At 43.5% G+C, this 21,693-nt stretch overlaps 1 protein-coding gene across 3 annotated transcripts in view; it reads right to left on the bottom strand.

Annotated features, from left to right (window-relative positions):
* PRICKLE2 (prickle planar cell polarity protein 2) overlaps positions 1–21,693 on the bottom strand; it is a 339,195-nt gene that overhangs the window by 123,141 nt on the left and 194,361 nt on the right. Inside the window, exon 1 of one of the 3 annotated variants that reach the window (XM_007192395.3) lies at positions 1,678–2,078. The exons of the other annotated variants lie outside the window; for them this stretch is intronic. The gene's annotated coding sequence lies outside the window, so the exon portion shown is untranslated. Of the gene's footprint in view, positions 1–1,677; positions 2,079–21,693 lie in introns of those variants that run through there. 3 annotated transcript variants of the gene reach the window in all.

Raw genomic sequence — 21,693 nt, 5'->3', positions numbered from 1 at the left:
GAACATTTATTACGTGCCTAGCACTGTGCTAGGTGCTTTTTGTATGTCATCTCACCGAATCCTTACACCCTGCCTATTGGTTCTATTGCTCTTCTCATGATATACACAGGAAACAATACCCAGAAAGGCAGCTCGAAGTATTTTCAGCTCTTTCTGAATCCAGAGTCTGAGCCCTTGATGATAAACATCATCCCCTACTGCCTAACCTCTAAATTCCCTGTTCATTCCTTAAGCTTCCATGAATGCACCTTCCTTCCAATTTTTTTCCCCTACATTACACGGTGAACCTTTACAAACCTGCCATTTCAAACAATGCTGTTTTACAATTTCTGGCGGTCCCACGATTGTTTACAGACTGTAATGCCTGATGGAGCCAACATGTTTTAATTTTCACATTAAAAAAAGAATTTCCAAGGGGAAAGAGCATTTGATGGAAAGGCAAGACCTTTACAAGCACTCAAGGAGGCATTAAAATCCAAATTTCCAAAATACAGTAATTCCGTTAAAGTTGTGACTTACTCTGGAGCCCAAGAGGACACTCATCCTGACCAATCTGTGAAAGCCATCAGCAGCCAGTAAGCCTTCTGGGAAGCAGGATTAGAGCAGCCAATTCAGCCTCCAGCAAGGAGACCAGGCCGCTTCATTTAGTTTAAGTCTCACTGAGATGGTTTAAAACACTCTCTGGGAAGAGATACTTGAGCAAAGCAAACTGCAGCCTTGCAAGCTGCAGCTCTGGTACCTGACAGTCCCCGTCTACAGCGTCACAGCACACTGGAGCCCTCCCCTGACTGTGGCCATGGATGCAATGAATAGAAGCAGAACTCTCTCGCTGGGGAAATCACATACGTGCCGAAGTTATACAAGAGCCACGCCTGGACCAGCGGACGGCATCACAGCTGGTACAGATCACTTAGCCCAGTGTGATTTGGCCAAGCTCGGATTATTTATGGTTCATAAAACTCCCATGAGACCCCAGCATATTCTAAGACCACATAACAAAAAATAATGGGATTAAAAATCTGTATTTCATCGCAAGACCTCCATGGCAGATTAGTAATGCTGTGATTGGTTTTGGAGAAACCAAGAGCAAGGAGAGCTAACTGTGAACACTCTTCCAAGAAACCCAATGCAGAGAACACACTGAGTCATGTGTTTCAGCCAGGCTGTGCAGTCATATTCTGGAGCTCTGTCACCATTTCTAATCTGAAAGCACTAGCTAAAATTCAACCTAAATAATTCCAGCGCCATTTCTTCACCTGGAAGTCTCAGCTAAGTCTTCATTTCCCAGAGCCTCTAATGGTTTCTGACATCCTGAGCCGAAATGCAAGAACACAGCCAGGTGCGTGGTTTGTTTTTAAGCCCTCTCCCCTTTTAGTATGATTATTTTTTAAGGATAGCTACACTTCTTTTAGAGAAAAGCTGCTTCTAAAGCACCAAGACGTAAGTGTTTCTTCAGGACTTCCTAGAGCTGTGAAATGTCACTTTGCAATTGAGCTTTCGAATAAGCATAAAAAGGGAAGAGGTGCCAGAGGGCCATGGAAAACAGCCACCTGGCAAGATAACGGAGCGCCCATGTCCTGCCCCCCCCCATGCAAAGCTTCTAGATCTAGCTGTCTCATCCTTCCTAGAAAATACGCTGTTGTTCTATTTGTGAATTCGAATAAATTTCTTACCTACCTCAAGGGAGGGTGAAGTTCCCAGTCTGGATGGAAGCTTCCACCAGACCCTCTGAGCTTGTCAATTGCCCCAGTTCACTTTTCCCCTGGGTCTGGCTTCTAAGAATGCAAGCAGGACTGCAGGCAGCCAAAGCATCTTTTTCTGGAAACCCTTCTCCAAATCTGGACCCTTCCTGAAGCCAGCAGCATCAGGCTCAAGCCAGGGCTGCTCTGCATTCGCTCACGGAAACAACACTGCTGGATCGAGCCCCTCTTGGGATCCACCAGGCAGGGGAAAAAGTGTGACTTCTTCCCTCCCTTCGGATCCGATCGCCTTCCTGAGAACCCCAGTTTCGTCTTAACTCCCCTTCTTCATGACAATCTGCAGGAAGTCACAGACCGAAGCTTCAGCGTCACCAACTGATCCTGAGCCAGACCCCGGGGAGACCAGTCAGCTGGTCGCGGAGCCCAAGATACTGAACCAGGAAACGTGCAGCTCCGCCAAAAAATAATAATAACAGTCGGCGGAGCTGCTGGTGGTGCCGAAGTCGCTGTTGCAGTGCTCGCATCCTCCGCATGCTAATGAAGCCGTGACGTCAGCAAGTCAGTCGAGGCATCTGGATGTCCCGTCCCCTCTGCCCAGCGCTGAGATTTATTTACATGTAAATTAGCCTCGCCTTCCAAATCAATAATCCCCAAGCCAGGAAGAGGGGAAGAAAGCCTTTGCTGGATGCAAAGGCCCTAGCGACACAACCTCCAAAGGGGTACAAAAATATCACATAAGAGAAGAGAGGCTTTAAAGATACACGCCTTTTTTTTTTTTTTTTTTTTTCTCTTTTAAAGGCTGTGCTCTTATGTGCCAGGGATCAGACCTGGGCACAGTTATAAACCTGAGCACCTGTTTCAGATTATATGCTACACCAACCCAGGCGTGGAATCAGAGTTTTTTTTTTACCCCCCTCCAAATGCCTCTACTTTCTTTTTCTTTCTTTTCTCTCTCCAACTTTCATTTCAGGGTATTTGCTGGCTTGGGACTATGTCAACCTTGAATTTTTTTGCACCTCTGAGATAAAACACAAATGACTGCTTTCCTCACGTGCTTGGGTGTTGAATTAGCCCCCTCTGTCAACCCCTGACCCCAGCTCCAAGTAAGCAGGAGAGATGACAAAGCATAAACCTGCCCAGGGGCTTCTGAGGACCCTTGGACCCTTAGAACACACTGCTTCCATCTCTCCATATTACAGATTAGGAAACTGAGGTTCTGAGTGGAGAAGAGGCTTTTCCAAGGCCACACAGGGATTTCAGCAACGGTGGGCCAGAACTCACATTTCCTGGACCTCAGTCCATGGCTTTGTTAAAGACCTTTGGGCCTCCAATCTCCATCTTTCTGTACCAACAAAGAGGCCTAGCCAAGCAATCAGGAAGAAAGAACTCTATAGTATTGGGTAGCCCTGGGTTTGAATCCTGGCTTTGTTGGCTGCTAGAGATGTGACCTTGCAAATGTCACTTTAACACTTGGTGTCTTCAGTTTCTTCATCTGTACCATCCCTTCATTCAATAAATACTTTCTGAGCACCTAACTCTGTGCAATGAGCTGTTCTAGGGACTGCGTATAGGTACAGTGTTTGCTCTGAGCTTTAGTGCAATGAAGTAAAAATACTGAGTGGAACTGCGGTAAGGATGGATACAATACCAGTAACAGTAAATAATAGTTATTTCTGGTATTTTCGATGAAGTCAGAAAAATTCACTAAGGTTTTCCTTCCACTAGGATAGCCATTGTATCTCTCCTCTGAGTGTTTCTGTGGTCATCTTTTATTGTTTAAAATCAATTGTTCTTTCAATGCTGCCTATGCAGTATGCTGGGCCAGGGGAGAGGAAAGAGCAAGCCAATTCTCTGGACTCTGTGCCTGTGATAAGGAAACGCTGTGGGGTCCTCAGGTGGAAGGTGAGTGAAAAGCTGGGGAGGCTGGGAGAGAGGTGTATCCCATCATGTGCAGAAGTGTCCCCGAGGACAAAGCAGCCAGCACGGCTCCTTGCCCATACTCCCCACTTCCCCGCCTGAAGAACCCACCCCATGAGCTCTGCCCTTCCAGCTAGAGCTACTGAAGCTTCAAATGAATTTCTTTGTTGGATGTGGGGAAGTTAAATTACGTCCTTTGCTATGCATAATTGTATTAATAATGCTTAATAACTTCTTTCAAACTGCTTCTCTCTGGTTCACAGAAGACCTTTCATGGTGAAAATCACGGGACCTGGAATAACTTTTTACTAATAGAAACTGAATACAAGCGAGTGAGTTATACTCTGCTATAGGTCTCCATCACATGGAACTCAGAGCATGTGGGGAAGCAGATGGTTCCCCCGGACCACAGTATCCTTCAATAAGAAGATTACCAAATATACCAGTTTAGGGCCACCAATGGCCAAGGGAAAGCAGTGACACCCTACTCCGGTGTGGCCATGGACAAGTCACTTCAACTTTCTATGCCCCAGTTTCTTCATCTGAAGATGAGCCTCTCTGATGTACTTATTATCGGTGTGATCATACGAGAAGTATGAGAAGCAATTCACAAGTGACGGACAGGGAAGCAATGAAGAGGAAAGCAGAGCAGAGAGTGAAAAGAGATTCATCTTCACCTGGAGTAGATCTGACACGTGACCATCCATTTCATAAGAGGGGATGATATGACATGGGGTCTGGAATGGAGTGCCTGCGGTCAGACCTTGGCTCTGACATTTGCTAACTCTCTGATTGGGGGCCTGAGGTTCTTATCTATAACAGGAGGGACAATAATAGGGCCTACACTTGCAGGGCTGTTTTGAGGATCAAATGATCCTCAGTGTGAAGTCCTTAGCACTGAACCTAGCACACAGCAAATTTTAGCCATTGGTAGTGGAAGTGATGACCTTTTACTATTCACTTTGGCACTAACTAGTTAAGGACTAAAGTTCAAAAGTCAGCAGGAAGTGGGTAAACAGAAGACTGCCAAATCTTCCCCATTCCTAGGGCATGACTCAAAAAGTTCACCTAATGTAGGTGAGCTGCTGACACACTCTTTCTCCATGAAGCAACACAGATACTTTTCAATGGCCATGAAACTGGGAAGCAAGAGAAATGACCAAGAAGCCTCAGGGGTCTCTCCTTCTGAATCTGCACAATAGAGCAAAACAACTGTGTTTCTGGGAAGCATGGGTCCTTCACCCATTCATTCATGTAACCATTCACTCATTAAATGAGCTCCTATGTGTCAGTCAGTGTGTTGGCCCTTAGGGACATCATGGTGACCAAGAAAGACATGGGTCCTGCCTAAAAAAGCTTAGAAGTGAGAGGGGAAGACAATTACGCAAGCAATTAGAGTGTGATGCACATTATGATAGGTGCACGTGCAGAGTTCTCGAAGGTCTGATTGCAGTCAGGAGGGGGAGGGTGCAAAATCACTTTGCCAGCGTCCTTTTGACAGCATGTGCTCTGTGAGTGCAGCTTAGAGGTGGGGGAGCTGGTGATCTGTGCACCACTCTTGCACAAGATGACTGAAATCACAAAATCCAGAGATCGATGATTCCTTGTGACAATTATTTTCATCCTGGAGAATATTCTATTCCGGATTTTTGGAAAATACGCTGTTAGGAATCAGACAAGGTGAGGCAACAACTACTTTGGAAATTTCAGAGATCTGGTAAATAGGGGCAAAGCTCGCCCTGTTTTTACACAACAGAGTGAAATTGCACATTCATGACAGCAAACTTCTTGGGGGTGGGGGAGGGGAGAACAGGCTATGCCTATGAGACCTTCAGAACCTTCTATTGATATAGCACAATACGATATTTATATAAATGACCATAATTGCATACAGTATATAGGAAGAGAGACAAGGAAGACAAGATTGGTTGAGGCTGCAGTGATCAGAAATCAGGAAGAGTGTGATGTGAATCACGTTGAATGTCAAAAAAAATGTGGCGGGGAGGGGAATGAGAAAACAAGGCTATGGGGGGAAAGCCTTACTAAGCATGGCACAAAATCCAGAAGCCATAAATGAAAAGCGTGCTAAAAGTGCCGAGGTCAAATTTTAGCTGGTGGAGAGGGTGCTGCAGACAGCAGGAAGGGTACAAATATGAGAGAAACGTGTTAGCACAAGTGCAGAATTAACAAAACTCCTCTGCACGAGCACAAGATGGCAGAGCAGGACCAACAGGACAGTGGCAGGTAATGACAAAGAGGCCGCTTCATACATGCGAGAAAATCACATCATCTTTCCATTCCAGCCAGCATTAGTCGAAATCTTGTTAGAGGATTATGGGGAAAGGGTAATCGAATCACCGCTGGTTAGCTTACAGAAGAGAAGGGTAAGTGATGACAAGGACTGTGGCCTCCCAAATGAAGGGCTTTAATGAGGACGGTCATAATGAACCGTTTTTTATCTCCATCTCCATAGGTGTAAAATAAGAAGGAATGGATTTTCAAGGAGCTAAAGAGGGATTTCACTGGGACCTAAGGAAGACGTTTGAATCCGGAGATGATAGAAATGGCCTGGGTCACTCAGAGTAGTGGCAGCACCTTTGTTCTTAGGAGCACTTTACGAAGAAAAAGACAGCACCAGTCCTGGCTGGTTTAGACTAGCACCTTCTGGCTCTGCTATTGCGAAATCGTAACTACTATATTACCAAAGTTTCAAACCACTTATCTAATAGTAAGGGTCTTAAGTTCATTTAAGGTTATTTTATTTTAGAAAAAGGTAAGGATGTGTAATTAATATATATATACACACACACATATACTGTAAGTATATATTTTATATTATATATATTTTTAAAGAATATATTCTTTAAAACTTATAAACTTATGTTATAAATTGTTATATAACTTATAAAACATATTATAAAACTTCTTTATATTATGAACTTTTAGTATGTAATATTTATTATATATTTTATATTATATATTACATATTTTTTAAGAATATATTCTTTAAAACTTATAAACTTATGTTATAAATTATTATATAACTTATAAAACATATTATACAACTTTAGATTATGAACTTTTAGTATGTAATATATATTATATATTTTATATTATATATTATATATTTTTAAAGAATATATTCTTTAAAACTTTATAGTATGTATGTGTGTGTATATATACATATATACATACATACACATGTATATACACACACATATTGATACATAATATAAAGAGAGAGAGAAAGGGAGAGATTGATTTATACAGTTTTAAATAATCTACTCAAGAGTAGTTCTCTGACATTCTGATTTCAAAATCCAGCAAATGTTTCAAAATGAGGGAGAGGAGGCTGACAAAGAACTGTTGTATTAGTTGGGATGGGCTAGGCTATTATGCAGTAACAATCATAGATCTCAGTGATTTAACACAAAGAAAATTGATTTCTCACTCATGCAAAGTTGGCTGGAGGCCCAGAACCTCTCCAGGCACCTCCATTCCAAGCAGTGACTCAGGGATCTAGTCTGCTTCTTTCTTGTGTATCTGTGATCTTAACACATCATTTCCAGGTTACAGCAACAGAAGAAGAGAGAACTGGAGAGGCTTTTAGGTGCCTCAGCTTACAGGTGAGTGACATCACTTCTGTTGGTTAAACTAGTCCCATGGCCTCGCCCAGCTGCAAGGGGGCTGGGAACTGTACACCCAGAAATAAGAGGAAAAACAGATCATGAGGAGCCCTGGTAATGCCTACCACAGCTGCCCATTTTTATTTTTGCCATGTAAATTCATTTGTAAAAAATAACACAATGTTCTAAACCCATAATGTCTTAAAACAAAGGTATGTTTAACATCAAAGAAATGATAATTGTCCTCAATGAATACTAGAGATCAAAGTTGCATCTGTTTTGCCCCAAAAAGAAGTAAACAAAATATTCTCGATTTTTATTAACTTCCAAGCAACAACATCTAATCCATGTAAGCAGAAAATAAATGAAAACTTGTGAAGCTTCTACGCTGCAGGTAAAGATAAACAAGGCACCCGAAGGTGGAGCTGCCTTCATAAGATAGAAGTGCTCGAAACAGATCCTCCTCAAGCGATTCTAACCACTTTTCCAGTTCAAGCCTATAATAATCTGTCTCCTACAGCAGGCAGGGCATTGTCCTGGAAAGAGCCCAACAAAAAGACCTGCACTGAAATCCAGCTCTATTACCTCCTAGCTGTATGACCTTGCTAATTAACAGCCCATCATCACCTTTTCTAAGCCTCAGTGTCTCTATCTGTAGAATGGAGACATCTATCTACCAAAGTTTGGGCAGGATTAGATGAGTCACTTTCTATACAGTGCTTTGTAGAGTACCTCGCATGTAACAGGATATACACTACAGTAGCATATACTATTACTCCTCACTTGGTTTTCAGAGAAGGGAGCAAGAATGAGAGATGCAACCATAAATGATAAAATTGTTCATGCTAAACATAAGGATGACCCCCTCACCACAGCACCCCCTTCTTTCACATCCATTTATATAAGATTCCATCATCATAAGTGCTTCTCAGACCATGGACACATTTCTCTATCTTGTGAAAAATAAACTGACACACTTTACATCCAAAAAAGAGGCCTTCCTTTTCTTTTTTTCCACCATCTTAGGAATCAGCCACATTTCATACATTTTAATTATTCTTGATCCCAATAATCTAATGCACAAAATTTTAACATAGCCTTTTAATCCTCTTTTAATTACATTAATTCAAAGGAGAAATACAGACAAGCAAGTGTGGGCAAATCAAAATGAAAGACTGCTCCCTTCCCCCAAAAGATTAAAAACTGCATCAATGATTTGAACATGTCTACCATCACACATTTCCATGAAAATATTGTTAAAGTGACATGATGTGCTAGCAAACATTACTTTTGTTTTAGGTAAAGAATGCTGCACTTCATTACAGCAGCTTTTTGTAACTACTAATTTTCATTAAACATCAGAATAAAAAGCTGAATTTTCTCTATGTAAAGGACCAGAAGAACAGGCACGGATTGTACAGGGAAGCTTTGGTTTTCCAGCACTTTCTAAATGCAGGCATTCAAGCCCCTGCATGCTTCTTTTGGGAGAGAATGCTGGAAAAAACGGAGGATGCCCTGGAGAAAGACTGAAAAAAAGACTCTGCCTCATAAAATAGCAAACTGGCAACAGAGATCCGTCTCAGGAAAATTATCCTGGAACACAGAGTGTCACAGATGTACCAACTGACATACTATTTTTCTCAAAGACTGGGAAGGACTTATATCCCAGGTGTTTTGCACACTTTGTCTCATTTGGTCCTCACCATAATCCCAAACCGTAGCTCTGATTATCCCACACTGATAGATGAGGTTCAAAGTGGATAAAAGAATGACACAAGGACCCACAGCTGAGATTTGGTCCTGGGTCTGATTACCAAGTCCATATTTCTTCCTCGAATTCAAAGGTTCTCAGACATCCCCACAAAAACCAGGTGTGTCCCAATCAGGATGCGATATGTTGGAATTAACTTATTATTAAAAAACAGAGAAAAAACGCAGAAGGTTCCCTGGTCCCCCAGATTAGATGCATTCCTTTATACAAAACTCAATAGCACTGCTGTCTTAGATGTGTGTCCTTTCCTTTAGAACTTGTGTCCTGTTTCACAGTTTCTACAACCTTGGTTAGCAGTTCTGGTCCATCCATGTTCAGTGTTAATGATTACCTGATTAACATCTCTCTCTAACTAGACTGTGCATCTCTGAGGGCAGGGACATGCCTTTTCCGGCTCACCATTCTATTCCAAGCACCTAGCAGAGTACCCAGTGACCTGACAGCTAATGAATATTGCTGAATGAATAAAAAGTTTGACAATGACTTTTCTTGCCTAGAAATTAGAGGGAATTCAGGATTATTCCTGTAAGAACATCTCTCCGCTCATGTGCATTGCAACATGATTGTGTGAGTGGGAAAGGAAAGGACGGAGTAAACCTCTCCAACTTTCTTCGTCTAGCTTCCAGGATGTCACATTCTCCTGGTTTCCCTCCTACCCTCTGGCTGTTCTTCCTCATCCCCCTGACAGCTAAACACTGGAATACCTCAGGGCTCAGTCCTGGAACCTCTACTCTTCCCTCTCTACCTTCACCTCTTTGATCCAGTCCAGGGTCTTAAACACCACGTCCATGGCCAGACTTATTCCATGAACTCAAGGCTTTACAGATCCGTCTGCCCATGTCACGTCTACATCTGGATGTCTGAAAGGCTTCTCAAATTTAACAAGTCCAGACCTCAGTTCTTAAAACCCACCCCCCTCCCCCCCAAATGTGCTCCATCTGCAGCATTCACTATCTCAGTTAATGGCAACTCCATCTTTCCTGGTTAAGAACAAACACCTTCGAGTCACCCTTCACTCTATTCTTCCTCTTGCCCTTGACAGCTAATCCAGAAGTTGGCAAACCACATCTGACCAGCCAAATCCAGTCTGCTTCATCTTTTTGCAAATACCATTTGATTGGAACACAATCTTGCCCGTTCATTTATTTATCGTCTACAGCTACATTCATGCTTGGACAGAACTGAGTAGTTGCAACAGAGACGGTATGGCCACAGTTACTATCTGACCCCTTACACTGAATATTTTGTGACCCTTGACTAGTCCTGTTGGCTCTACCATCAAAATGTACGCAGAATCTAACATCACTCCATCACCTCCCCTATTCTCATCCTGCTCCAAGCCGCCACCATCTTTCTCCTGGACGGAGATGCAAGCCACCATCAAATCTCGCCTCTACTTTTGCCCCCCTTCAGTCTATTCATAAAACTACAACCATAGTGATTCTCTGAAAACAAACATTAGAGCATGCCACACTTCCCCTCAAAACCTATCAATGCTGCCCATCTCAGAGCAAGGCCCTTGAGATCTAGGCCCCATGATTTCTCTGACAGCATCTCCTGCTACTCTCCACTCTGCTGTCACTCAAACACTGGTCCCCAAACACACCAGGCACATGCCTGCCTCCCGGTCTTTACACTTGCTCTTCCCTCTGCCTGAAGTATTCCTCCTGCAGATGGTAGCCTGGCTCACTCGCTTATCTTTTCAAGTCTTAAAATGTCGCCTCCATGAGGGCTCCCCATCCTATCTGAGACTGTCCTCCCTCCTATCTTCTTAATACTGTCAAACCTTTTCCTTACTTTGTTTCTCCTTAGCACTTAGCAACCTTAAAATCAAATTTTTATTGAGATAATTTATAAACCACACGGTTCACCCATTCAATAGGTTTTACTATATTCATAGAGTTGTGCAACCCTTATCAGAATCTAATTTTAGAACACTTTCACCAAGCCCCAAAAGAAACCCCTTAGCAAGTAGTAATCGCTCCCCATTTGCCCCACTGTTCTAGCACTAGGCAAACACTAGTCTACCTTCTGTCTCTAGAAATTTATTCTGAACATTTCATATGAATGGGATCATATAATATGTGACCTTGTGTAACTGGCTTCTTTCATTTAGTATAATATTTTCAAGGTTCATCCATGTTGCAGCTTAGACGAGAGCTTCATTCCTTTTCCATGGCTGAATAATATTCCACTGTATGGATATACATTTATCCATTCATCAACTGATGGACATTTGGGATGTTTCTACTTTTTGACTAGTATCAATAATGCTACCATGAACATTTGTATCCAAGTTTTTGTGATGTATGTTTTCATTTTTCTTGGGTATACATTTAGGAATGGAATTGCTGGGTCATGTGGTAACTCTGTTTAACACTTTAAGGAACTATCAATGTCTTTGTCAAGACTGCAAAATCAGTCATTAACCCCATTAGGGTTCCCTTATATGCGATTGGTTGTTTTTTCTTACTACTGCTTTCAAGATTTTCTCTTTGCCTTTCAACATTTTTACTATGATGTGTCTCAGTGTGGCTCTCTTTTCATGTATTTACTCGGAGTGCGTTAGCTTATTGGATGTATAGACTAATATCTTGCATCAGATTTGGGAAGTTTTCCACCATTACTTCTTCAAATATTTTTTTCTCTTTTTTCTTTTTTTTTCTTTCCCCTCCTTTAGTTGGTCCCATTATGCATATGTCGGTATGCTTAATGGTATCTCACATTTCTCAAAGGTTCTGCTTTTTTTTTTCCTCATTCTTTTTTTCTTTTTCTCCCTACTCTTCAGACAGAATAATCTTTTACTGGTTCACCTTCAAGTCTGCAGACTCTTTCTTTCTCCAGATTAAATCTACTAGTAAATTCTTCATTTCAGTTATTATACTCTTTAACTCTAAAATTTCCATTTTTAAATAATTCTTTAAAAGGATAATTTCTCTTTATTGATATCCTCTGTTTGATGAGACACTGTCATCATGCTTTCCTTTAATTCTTTAGATAGTTTCCTATAGTTCTTTGAATATATTTATAATAGCTGCTTCGAAGGCTCTGGTAAATCTGACATTTAGGTCCCCTCACAGACAGTTTCTTTTGCCTACTTTTTTCTCATGTGTATGGATCACACTTTGTTTCTTTGCATGACTCATGATATGTTTTTGAGAACTGAACATTTTAGATAATACACTGTAGCAATTCTGCACACTGCCTCCCTCTTCCCTTTCCCAGGAGTTTGCGGCTGTTTGCTTATTTGCTTCGTGACTGGCTAGTCAAGCTGAGTGAAGTCTGTCTCCCCTGCAGTGTGCAGACTCTGACGTTGCTCCTCAGAGGACAGGAGCACCGTCTCCCTGAGCACACGGCTGGTCTATTATTTATCGGATTCACACCCAGCTATTAGCCTCCACTAACTGCTAGCTGATTATTCTACTTACTGTTTCCAACCAGACCCTGAAGCATAAATTGCTCCACCGTCTCATCTGACTGAAGTAGGGCTCCTCTGCAGAGGCAGGGTGTTGCCAGTCTTTGAGGTTGTCCCTCCCAGGGGGAAACCATAGCCCTAGACTGAGATCTAGGGGGAGATGGAGCCCCACCTTCTTGGCTGCATATTCCCAGAGTAGAATTTCCATCACACCAATCTGTGTTGGGGGGAACAGGGGAGATGAGCGGGTCATGGCTCAAATGCCATACCTTCTCTGTTCTTACCAAGATTTAATACATTTTCTTGAATAGCAGTTTCTCCATTTGCTGCATACACTTGGGACAATTTTTCGAAACCATAAATGCTTGTTTTTTTTAAATAAATAATTTACAGCAGTCAAACAACTGTTTCCCTGGTTAATTTAAAGGGTTTGCCATGCTTCTCACACTGCCATTTTGAAGTTAATGTCCAGCACTTCAGACTCTTAAATCACTATATGATTTACTTGTTTATGTTGCTTTATGCTCTGATTCCCTACAGAGCCCTAGACCATAAGCCCCATTCTGTGGTGAGGGGGGGCAGAGTTTTGTCAGTTTCAGTCAGCACCCTAGCCTCAAAGCCTGGAACAATGCCTGGCACATAGTAGGTCTTCAATAAATATGGGTTGAACGAATGGAATACCCATGAACAGCAGCCTATCTTATGTATGCCATGGCTGACCATAAATTGCCATGGCTGCTGATTCATTCATGAGACAGTTATGGATAACTGCAGTCCTATATTTCCACAGAACATTTTTTTGCAATTCCCTCAGAAGCTGATCACAGCCCTGGGAGACTGTCACACCTGTGACTGTTGTCAGGCAGATGACTGATGGAGAAGAAAGAGTGAGAAGTATAGCTATGGCATACATATCCTCAACCCCTTAACCCTCTGTGCTGGATTCCACCTCTGCTCTTTTTCATCTTAAATATTCTTTAACATCTATAAATAGCTTGCTATAAAGGGCGTCTAATTTATCCTGGTTTGAAAAAAAGTCCTGCTATAATGGAACTAGTCCTGGAAATGGAATCAGGAAGCCTGTGTCTGATTCTGGGCTCTGGCTCTTGTGGTCTGTGTGCCACTGGGCAAGTTACTTAAACTCTCCGTTCTTCAGAAGCCTCCTCTGAAAAACGTGAATAATGGTGAGAACTGATTGTAATATCTTTTCTTGTCGTATGAGTTCAAACAATCTTTGCAAGGTATTTTGCACAGTGTCAGACACACCCGGAGTACTCAATAAGTGTTAGGTACTATTATGATTATCTGTAATACAGAAATCAGAGACCTGCTCAGCCATCACACCGGGGTGATCTGTGAATTTAATGAGAGAGTGGCTAGGAAGGTAGATTGTTCATGTGGATGTATCATGCAAAATTACCTTCTTAGAGCTACAGAACGAAGTCTTTCTGACCTGCTGGGCTGAGAAAAAGCCTCACCAGTGTTTGCTTCTGTTCTAATCCATCACGCTACTCCTCCAGGCCTGTGCTCCCATTACTCAAGCCCCAGGCTCAACAAGGCCCTGGAGGAGAAGTGGAAATCCTGTCTGAAGACCCTCACCTTCCCTCAGGGAGGAAGTTCCTGGGACAAGGCTATCATTTTGAACTCCGTCTTCCAGCCACCATCTTGCTCAACAGAGGACCAGGCGAAGGCAGAGTCCAAACTACAAAAAACACAGCTGAACTTGAACTTCCAGACGAAACGAGCGGTGGAAGAGGTTTACTTATCCACCATAACCTGCTTCCCTTCAGAGAAGCGGGTCGTGTTTGACCTAACATGAGTCTGAACCACCAGGAGAACCAGTGTCTGGAGAAGACAGAAACGTTCCCAATGGCCAGGGACCTCTGGGTATCAGGCAGGACGTGTCCAAGGTCAAATCCTGACTCTGCCCCTTATTATTAGCGGTGTGAAATGGGACAAGTCACTTTTTCTCATGAGCCTCATCCAACAGTCTCTGCCTCATGGACTTTCTGGACTATATGAAATGATACAGGTAAAGTCACCAAGCACATAGCAGGTTCTTAAAAAGCGTTAATGCAGTCCGAGTGTAAACGTACCACAGTCAGGACGGTGAGGCACCATCCCAAGCCCTCCGACAGGAGCGGCGGTCGGCACCCGCGGATCAGTCCCCCGCCCCCCGCCTGTATTCTTCCCTGACTCTGAGGCCTGCGGAGCCCCTGACAGCCAGGGCGCTTTGCCTCTTGCCTTGTTTATGCTGCCTGCTCCCCACGACACCAGTGCAAGCAGGAACCCTGCTGGTGTGTCTTCGGGGTCACCAGGGGACAGGCCCAGATGGATGTCAGAGCAGGCTGCTGTGGTGAATTACTTAGCACCCCTGCTCTGAGGTAGCGGCCCCTGACTCATCAGGCAGGAGCCATATTCCTCTTCCCTTAAATAGCACATGCAGAGCCCCGCTAGGGGGTGGGGCTGGCACAGTCTTCACTGCTCAGCTCCTCACAGCCGGGGCGGCTGTGGAAGGAAGGGATGTAGGAGCCCAGCCAAAAAGAAGATACACAGAAGAGGAGGTGCAGCTAGCTCCAAGGAGGAGAGCCACATTACTGGCAACCAGAAACACCAAGAACGAAAGAAGGTCAGGGTCAGCCAGTGACCAGAGACAGCTGCCCCGAGAAAACAGGGATGTTTCTTGGAGGGATCCTTTGGCAGAGATGAGAATCATCAAGTGCTACCCACGGACACTCCAAAGGCCTCTAGTCCTTTGGGAGCTCCAAGGTGACTGCTCTCAGGAGCGCCTAGCCACAGGGACATTAGCGGAGAGACGATTTATAAGCCAGGTTTGTAAGTAGCATTTACTGTACACACAACATCTCACTGAACCCTCCTGACAACCCTTCAAGGTTATATCAATAGTCCTTTATCACAGATAAAGAAACTGAGATTTGGAGAAGTCAAAATCTCCGTAACTGCAAGCATTCATCTAACTACTGAACCTATTTCCTTTTTCTCCTATTTATTGCTGTTCTTGAAACTTCCATTTAGCCAGCTGAATCTGCCCTTCCCATTCCATCCATCCTAGGTTCGGGTTCATCTGGATATAAGGGACGCTTGAGTGGGGCCAGTTATGGGGGATGCAATCATACCACTAAGAGATTGACTGGGTCAAGGAGAGCAGTTGGAAAAACAAGGTACCCCAGGGCTAATGGGCAAGTTCCCGTGCTCATCATGAATGCCATGAATGCAGGGTTAGGCAGTTACAGCCCCTCTTCATGGAGTTGTGGGACGCGGGAAATACAGGCACACCTTGGCGATACTGCAGGTTCAGGTCCAGACCACCTCAATAAAGTGAATGTCGCAACAAAGTGAGTCACATGAATTTTTTGGTTTCCCAACACATGTAAAAGTTATGTTTTCGCTATACTGTAGTCTATTTTTTAAAAATATTTATCTTTTATTTTTGGCTGCACTGGGTCTCAGCTGCGGCATGCGGGATCTTTCATTGCGGTGCACGGGCTCAGTTGCCCCGTGGCATGTGGGATCTTAGTTCCCCGACCAAGGATCAAACCCGTGTCCCCTGCATTGGAAGGCAGATTCTTTACCACTGGACCACCAGGGAAGTCCCACTCAGTCTATTAAGTGTGTATTATCTCTAAAAAAAAAAAAATGTACATATCAATTAAAAACTACCTATTGCTAAAAAATGTTCATCATCTGAGCATTCAGTGAGTCATAATCTTTTTGCAATAGTTTAACACCAAAGATCGCTGATCACAGATCACCGTAACAGACGTAATAATAATGAAGAAGTTTGAAATACTTTGAGAATTACCAAAATGTGACACACAGAGACCTGAAGTGAGCAAATGCTCTTGGAAAAATAACACCGACAGACTTGCTGGAGGCAAGGTAGCCACAAAACTTCACTTTGTAAAAAAACACAATATCTGCAAAGTCCAACAAAGTGAAGTGCAATCAAACGAGGTCTGCCTGTACTGAACACTCTCGATACAGTGAGAGCCTCTTTCCAAGCTAAGGGAGTAGGGCCTGGATGCCCTTCTAACTGAGGAAACAGAGCAACTCTGTAGGACTCTGAGGATCCAGAGTCCTTCACGTCCCTGTGTGGGCCATGCAATGCCTCAGTGAGTCTGTCCTACGGGTTCTATGGACTTCATTCCTCTCCCTTGGCCAACTCAGCCACCTGCCTGATAGAGTGGGTATACCGAGGCCGCCCACACAGCACGGTGCATCTGAGTTCTTGGTTCTCAGAGTGTGACCCCGACTAGCAGTATCAGCTTCCCCAGGGAACCTGTGGACCAGGCAGAGTCTCAGGCTCCGCCCAGACCTACTGAACCTGGAGGTGGAGCTTGGTCATCCCAGTTTTTACAAGCCCTCCAGGGGATTCTGCAAGTAGGCTTAAGTATAAGACCCAGAGGTCTAAGTAATCACCAGGAACTGCTGTTGGGAGCCAAAAAAGAAGAAGGGATGAACAAGGGCATGAGACAGGAGGGGCTTCTGAAGGTCCAAGATGGCAAGCTGAAGGCCTGGAGACAGAATCTGGCCCACGTAAGGGTTTTACTGAGTCTACACCAGAGGTCAGGAAACCGTAAAGGGCCAAGTAATATATATGTTAGGCTTGTGGTCTCTGACTCTGGCACAGCTATTCAACGCTGTTGCTGTAGCCTGAAAGCTAACAACCTGTAAGCAGATGGGCGTGGCTATGTCCCAATAAAACTTTATCAAAACAGGTGCTGGGCTGAGTTTGGCCTGCTGGTTGTGGTTAGCCGACCCTGCATCTGGAACAACAGCTTCTCTTAAAAAGTAAAAATAAAAACACAAAAGCACTCAGAAGATCTGGCCATTCTGAGCTCAAGTCCCCAAAAGGCAGCAATCAGCTAGAGCTGAATGGGCAGCCCTCTTCCCTGGGGACACTGTCTCTAGTTTTCCACAGTCCCCACGGATTCTCTCCTAAATACCAGGGCAGAGCCAGTTCACATTTATTATCCTGCTCGTTTTCTCCTTTATCTACTTATACGGACATAAATGTGCATTTGTAAATACACGTGCATATGTACATATGTGTGTGTGTGTGTGTGTGTGTGTGTGTGTGTGTGTGTGTGTATTTTAACACCCACAGGCTTTCAGTGCTTTATTTTTACAGAGATGCCCGTACATCTCAGTTTTCTCCAAGGGCTTTAATACCACAATAGTATGAAGCCTGGTTTAGAATTTGGGGATGGGGGCTCCAGCCCTAGAACTGACCTTGCAGCTATAACTTGAGCCAGACTGTGGCCCGCTCGGAGGATCCTCCTGTGTTCAAGTGCAGAAATCATCCTTCCCTTCCTTCCCTCTCAGGGCTGCTGTGTGAACAAGCCAGCAGTACCACCCGGGAAAGCAGCAAAAAACAGCCTAATGGTCAGCAGCCCGAATCACGCCTTCAGGATTGGCCAAGCAGGTGAATAGATTGTTTTTATTTTTGTTTTGTGTTCCTCCTACATCAGGTATCTAAACACCTCCCTAAATCAAAATGGATAATACTCCACAGCATTGGTCTTCTCATTACTCGCCGCACATCCTATGAATGACAGACCATGGAAAGAAATCCCTCCACATACATTATTCTGCTCAGATCAGCTAAAGATTCTTTGGGAAGCTCAGAATAACAGGTGTGCCTTCTATGCCTCTGTTCTCTTTCCTGTAGGCAGTATAAGGGATCAGAGGTCTTATTTGGAGCCTTCTACCCTCATTCAGTTTTCCTTCCTCCTCTTCCCATCCTCACACTAACCCCAATAAATAAACAATGTGCACAGGACGATAATGATCTTTTCTTAAAGAAGGAAAAGGGCATATTTAATGTCACCCTCTCAGCAGTCTACCTGGAACCTTGCATTTTAATTTGAACTCAAGTTACATGAACACAGTACTGTGTTCTTCTAACTATGCATTTTCCTCAGGGGCCTTTCCATCAAGGAAATTCCTCCACTTAACAGCCCCTCCCTCTTTCTTCAACTTGTACCCCTTTCCCCACCCTGTCTACTCCAGAAAAGGTCTCTTGAAAGAAAATACATAAATCTTCACCTTATCGGAGTGGAATGTTTGCACAAAGAATCACAGAGATTTCTTTGATTGGTTACACAAGTTAATTTTCCATTTACATTACAGAGCAACAATTTATTCTACAATAAAACTAGCCAACCCTAAGAGTCCACTTCAGTCGACACCTTGGCAGGGGGCCAAGATTCCTGGACTCTTTCCCTCCCACCGCTCCGCCTCCCTCGATCCCACAGGGCCAGGCCACCACTACTCTACAGCTGCTTCTCTCTTTGGGTGCGTTTCGCCTACTCCATCTCCTGTGTGTTTAAGACAGTGAGCGCCAGTCTGTGAATGACAGTCGGTGGGTCCTGCCAGCATTAACGGTGGAGCCAGGAGCATACCTGGCCATCTGTAAAAGCACTGGTTGACTGAGGTGTTTATAAAAGGCAAGAGACAATGATGAGAGATGGCTGGGATGATTAACCAAGCACTTACTGTGTCCCAGTCATCCCAAGATAGGGAAGGAATATTTCCATTTGAGGGATGAGAAACACGAGGCTTAAGAGTGTAAATGATGGCCCTGAAGAAGAACAGAAAGCGACAGAACAGGGTTTGGAACTTGGGTCTGTCTTGTACCAAAGCCAGTGACTCTTAAATGCAGACATGTATTGAGATGCACTTGTGTACACAACTCTAAAAATAGGGATACCAACCGTTGAGCGTAGGCACTTTTTATTTACCTTCTGTGAAAGGTGGTAAAGAGGACGCTCCTAGGCTGGGTCCAGTGTGTTCCAGATAATTCTTTGCTGTGAGTGTCTGTGCTCCATACGGTACAGTGTTTGCCAGCATCCCTGATTTCTATCCACCAGATGCCAGTAGCACTCCTCTTCCCAGTGGTGATAACTAAACATGTCTCCAGACGTTGCCAAATGTCCTCTGGGGGCCCCTTAGGGAACCACTGGTCTAGGAGTTTAGAGATCCTACCTTGCAACAAGTCACTACTGCCCCTTTGGAGGCCATAGAAGGTAGAGCTTAAGAGCACAAATTCGGGTATCAAACATGCCTGAGTCAGAATCTCAGCTCTGCCACTTACTAGTTCTGTGAACTAAGAAGTATTCCACCTCTTTGAACCTTTCCGTGTAAAATGGGGACAGATACTAGTATTGTGAGGATTAACTGACAAAATGCAGGTGAAGCCCTTAGCTCAGTGCCTGACACAGTAATAGTGCAATAATGTCAGCTGTTAGTATTGCGATCAAGAAAAACAGATGGGGCACACCAGTCAGAATGGCCATCATCAAAAAATCTACAAACAATAAATGCTGGAGAGGGTGTGGAGAAAAGGGAACCCTCCTACACTGTTGGTGGGAATGTAAATAGGTACAATCACTATGGAGGACACTATGGAGGTTCCTTAAAAAACTAAAAACAAAACTACCATAAGATCCAGCAATCCCACTCCTGGGCATATATCCATAGAAAACCATAATTAGAAAAGATACATACACCCCAGTGTTCACTGCAGCACTATTTTACAATAGCCAAGACGTGGAAGCAACCTAAATATCCATTGACAGAAGAATGGATAAACAAGATGTGGTACATATATACAATGGAATATTACTCAGCCATAAAAAAGAATGAAATAATGCCATTTACAGCAGTGATGGATGGACCTAGAGATTACCGTACTAAGTGAAGTCAGACAGAGAAAGACAAATATCATATGATATCACTCATATGTAGAATCTAATTTTAAACAATGATACAAATGAATGTATTTACAAAATAGAAACAGACTCACAGATCTCGAAATCAAACTTATGGTTACCAAAGGGGAAACGTGAGGGGAAGGGATAAATCAGGAGCTTGGGATGAACGTACACAGACTACTACATATAAAATAGACAACCAACAAGGACCTCCTATATAGCACAGGGAACTCTACTCAATATTCTGTGATAACCTATATGAGAAAACAATCTGAAAAAGAATGAATATATGTATACGTATAACTCAGTCACTTTGCTGTACATGTGAAACTAATACAACATTGTAAATCAACTATAATCCAATAAAGTTAAAAAAGAAAAGAAAAACAGATGTCAGAAGGTGTCAAACTGAGTCAGCTCAGCTCATAGGTGAGTAACCTGAGGCTCCAAAATCGGAGGTATTAATTGTGATCAGGACCTAGTCGGCTTCTTCAAAAATTACACATTTTTGGCCATGGCACCCGTTGGGTTGTACCCCACAAGCCTGCAAGCTCTGTGCTGGCTCAGCCTCATGACCGAAGAAAGAGCCTGCAGTAAGCGACAGAGACATTAATGGTTTAATGGATGGGGGGATCTTACACGTCAGGCCCTAGAGCGACACCCCAGTGTGTGCGGCAGACAGCAGGCAGGACGTGGCAGGAGGTTACCAGTTACAGGGGGTATTGACAAGTATGTATTAAGATCTGTGATTAAGAGGGAAGGTCAGGCAGGTGAGTAGGGTATAGGTGAGGCAGGGACTGGTAGAGCAGGGGATGGACACAGAGCAAGAGAGCAACCATCTTGGATGGCCTGATCATACAGCACACAATACCTTTAATCGTTCCTGCCCCATAAAATTGTATCTTTGAGCCCCCTAGTACATTCTTTCTGAATTACCCATGTTCTTTCATCTTATAATTGTTAGTATTCCCATTTGTGGCAGCCAAATAATGCAACGGGACGAGTTAAGTCTTTTAGGAAACTACCTACCATCCATTAGATGGAGCAATCGAAGACAAAAGAAAAACAAACAGGAGAAAAAGAAGTGCTAAATGCATGAAATCCCAACAGTGGCTCACAGAGACCCTTCCAACATTTTGGAAGTTACAGTATCTTGGCCTTGATATTTTGCTGAAATCAACCCCGGTCGTGGAATACCTCATGCTGTTTGATTTTGCTCAGTGAAAATGTTTGTTCCACCACTTGGTAACCACAGCTAGAAACTGTGGGATCTCAGTTCAAGTGGAAAAACACCATCTCGATATGCTCCAATTTGTATACTTATTTGTGCCTTGTCATTTTAAGGGAAGTTATGAGATGAGCTAGCTGGCAGAGGGGAGTCATGTAGTAGGTCAGGCAATAATTAGTCTCTCACTGGAAAAAGTTGGGGAAAATTATCTAGTCATATTTAGAAGGGAGCTTTCTCTGCCCGGGGTTGACATTTAATTACCCTGGATTTAGTGGACCTGTGCTGGACATGTTGATGTTG

The sequence above is a fragment of the Balaenoptera acutorostrata genome, chromosome 10 (genome assembly GCF_949987535.1).
Source record: "Balaenoptera acutorostrata chromosome 10, mBalAcu1.1, whole genome shotgun sequence".
NCBI lineage: Eukaryota > Metazoa > Chordata > Mammalia > Artiodactyla > Balaenopteridae > Balaenoptera > Balaenoptera acutorostrata.
This window is presented reverse-complemented; position numbering and strand designations above follow the sequence as displayed.